The sequence below is a fragment of the Suncus etruscus genome, chromosome 2 (genome assembly GCF_024139225.1).
Source record: "Suncus etruscus isolate mSunEtr1 chromosome 2, mSunEtr1.pri.cur, whole genome shotgun sequence".
NCBI classification, from domain to species: Eukaryota; Metazoa; Chordata; class Mammalia; order Eulipotyphla; family Soricidae; genus Suncus; species Suncus etruscus.
In genome coordinates, this window is record NC_064849.1 from 74,981,923 (window position 1) to 74,985,918 (window position 3,996).

General features: G+C 31.8%; 1 pseudogene; it reads left to right on the forward strand.

Moving 5' to 3' along the window:
* The first annotated feature begins 228 nt into the window (after positions 1-228).
* Positions 229-350, forward strand: LOC126002648 (uncharacterized; annotated as a pseudogene).
* The last annotated feature ends 3,646 nt before the right edge of the window (positions 351-3,996 follow it).

Consider the following 3,996-nt stretch of genomic DNA (forward strand, 5'->3'; position numbering starts at 1 on the left):
AAGGAAGGACCGCGGTTTGATTCCCCGGAGTCCCATATGGTCCCCCCAAGCCAGGGGCAATTTCTGAGCGCTTAGCCAGCAGTAACCCCTGAGCATCAAAAGGGTGTGGCCCCCCACAAAAAAATAAAGCACAGCTCTTTAAGAGATTAAACAATTTAAATATATTGTTTGATAAGTAATTGTACTATTTAAGTATAGTTATTTTGGTTTATTAGAATGTGTAGTTCTGTCTATGGCCATACCACCCTGAATGCACCCGCCAGATCTCATCTGATCTTGGAAGCTAAGCAGGGTCGGGCCTGTTAGTACTTGGATGGGAGACCGCCTGGGAATACCGGGTGCTGTAGGCTTAAAAAAAAAAAAAAAAGAATGTGTAGTTCTAAAAGTAAAGCAGCACAGAAATTATTTATTTTTATACACTCATATTGGAAGAGCAACATATTTTATTTACATATTTGATTTTCTCAGAGGAGAAAATAATTCATTCAGCACTTAACATGTCAATGCCATACATTTATTTATGATAGGATATTATATTTTTTGAGAAATGAAACCACTTAAACTTATTCATGATAAATTTTTCTATACACAACTTTAAAAATTATAGACATGAACAGAAGTGGATGGGATACTCTAATCAATCTGCATATACTCACAATGCATATTTCACAATGGCAGATATTCTGTAATTTTATCTTTTTTCTTCACACATTATACTTTGAGTTATTATTTTTTAGACATCATGTTCTTTAATCAATAATTACATCCACAGCTGTTTCTAACACACTTTTCCATATAGATAATTATTAATAAAATTGCCACTGATTCTTTAAAGTTATAAAATTAGCATTGATACAAATTTTCCAAAATATTATATAATCACTTAAAATAAATTATTTGAATAAATATTAAAGAAAACCTCTAAGGCATACATATTATGTTTTTCTGATTGTAGGTCAGGCTCAATTTAAAATAAGTATTTGTAAGTTGATGATTATTAGTGAGGGATATAATTATGAAGGCCCTAAAACTCATGCTAGGTAAGGCTGGATGTCATGAGCAAACCCATCATTCAAAAGCTGTATTATGATTTCATATTTAAAATTTCAAGCTATGATAAAGCAAATCAATTTCCTTGGTATTATTTTTGGGGGGTTTTGGGTCACACCCAGCAGCGCTCAGGGGTTACTCCTGGCTCTACACTCAGAAATCATCCCCAGCAGGCTTAGGGGATCATATGGAATTCTGGGATTCAAACCAATGTCCTTCTGCATGCAAGGCAATCGCCTTACAGCTGTGCTATCTCTCCAGCCCCGGTATCATTGTTTTAAATGTTTAAATGTTTGGTCCTTCTCTCATTCTCATTATCTAAGTGACACTGCTTTGCAGGTTAAGTAGATGATCATGTTGCCTGTTAATATTTGCAAGCAGTCATTTGGTTTATCAATACATTCTTAGGAAGATTTATTTGTATCAAAATAAGAGGACAATAAAAGCTTTGATACCCTTTTATGTTTGAGCTATGCTTTATCCTTAATCTAATGCATTGCCTAACTCTCTATCTACTTCATTGTTTATTTTGAGACAGGCAGCCTTTTGGCACTCCTAAGAGTATTTCTTTTTAGTAACACTGTTATCTAATTAGATGAGAATAGAAATGCAGGCATTCCAAAGATATCTCCTATGGTCAGTAAATTTGTTCAATATCTCATTTTAATTAGTACTAGGATAATTTTTCTGTATACACAAGCAGAGTCCCCAAGATACTATACAACTAATTATGAGATAATATATTCAATTGAAGAATTAACCAGAGATTCTCAAATTACTAGTAATAGCCACTTTGCTCTTTTAGATCCTGACTTTATGTGGTACTTTGGTGATATTCCAGATGTATTATGTAAGTTATGTCATATTATCATCTACAGTCTTCTCCAACTTGAATTTTATATCATTTTAAGAAAGGACACATAAAGTTGACCTGCTTTTCACAAATTACATTAATAGACTAAAAATTGAGTTTCAATATGCAGAATGATTTTATGGTCTATGTTTCTCTGAATATCTGGATAAAAGAATTCAGATTTTATGTTGTATTTTATGTATTTTTCAGTGTGTTCCTGTTTAATGTTCTGTATTTTTCAGTGTCATTCAAAAACTTGAATTATATATGGTGATAAATAAATCATTCATATTAATAGACATAATTAACTTGTAATTACTTTTTCTATGTGAAAAATAAAGTTTATATAATAATGAATTAGTATCTTTTCATATGCATTTACATAAAATTAATTTTCAAGTTATTAACCTGTAGGTCTTTTTGGATAAGCTAAGAAATTTAACTTGAATCAAAAAAATATATCTACACATATTACATCATATATTGCTGCCAAGTTCTTCAGTCTGGCAGCACAGGCAGAATTATGATGAACCCTGCCTCTGGAGAGTGGGTAGCACAAACCAGCTACATATGAAATATGAAGAAATTAGACCACATGGTGAATGTATGGGAAAACATATTCTGGCAAGTGTATTACAACTTTAGTCTCCAAGTTAGGAGTATCTAAGGAGTAAAAGGCCAGTCTCACATATGAGAATGCTCACATTTTGTTTCTTTGCAAGGTACAGAAAGTTATCAGTGTACATTGTTTGATCTTTAAAACAATACACATAGCTCTAGATGGCTTATAATCTTAGAATAGAATATAGTTTAGTTAAGAGCCCAGAGAATAAAAGGAAGGCAAACTTTTACATTTCAAAGTAGTTCCTCTCTGGCCCTAGTGTTATACTGATGTAAATTAAGATATTAGCAAGAAGCCAGGTTACCTAGAACAAATGTCCTTTACCTAGAGGAACAGGTTTCTAACTTGGGGACTAAGACCAACTTCCTAAGGTTGATTTTGAAAGAGATTAAACATAAATGGAAAGGCTACAAAATTATACCTAGTAAAATTCAATAGCCCAGTGCTTTCCTGGCAAAACCTTTTTGGAGTGTAGATTAGCAGGTATATTCAAAGTGACTAGGGGAGTCCTTGAAGCAAAGCAATCCTTTTTGTTTCAAACTGCTATGGTGTTCAAAGACAAGGAGAGAAAAAATTGTTTGTTTGTTTTTTTGATGCAGAGTATTCCAGGTAAAGATAAATTTAATCAAGGCTTTATTGCCTGTAAAAATCCTTATGTTTATATGAGAAAGTTTTACTATATACACAGCAGAAGGAAGTATATATATACATTTATATGTACATATAAATACATGTATATATATTAAATGTTTGTAGTAAATGAAGCAGAATTTCAGTTTTATTAACAGAACATCTCAATAAATTATCCACACTGAGAGAGAATACACAGTGGGCCTATTGGTGAGAAGGGAAAAGAGTTCTCAGTGGGCCTGCTGGTAATATTTGTAATATTTTCTCAGGAATTTTTGATCAGTTACCCAACTCAGGGTATGAACATCCTAGCTGGTCTTCTCACTGACTTCCTCTAGAAATATTAAAATTCCTATTATGTTAATGCTATGACAACATATCACTTGTCAAAATGTGTCATATGGAGGGAAAATATACAAAATATAAAGAAAAATAATTGCTCCCATTCTTATCAAAGACTAAAGTTGATTTAATCCTTACAAGGATATAAAGTTGGACTTGAATATTAACAGAGTAGTTTAATCAATTTCGTAATTTAAACTTTTGACATGTTTTTTTACATACTTCATTAAGGCATAATATAAAAAATACCATATATATGTACATAAACATGTTTTAGAAAGACTGTAATGAAAAGGTAATAAATTTTATTAAGAGATACTTTTGCTGTCATTATATATAATGCGTTTAAACCAAAAGTATGATTGTCAATGAAGATGGTGAAAGGTAAAAATATGAGGGGGAGAACAAGAAATGAACTCTTGAAGATATTATTTATGCAGATATTTTTAAATGTTTATTATATTTAGGGCGATACACCTGGCATTTATTATGGATATTT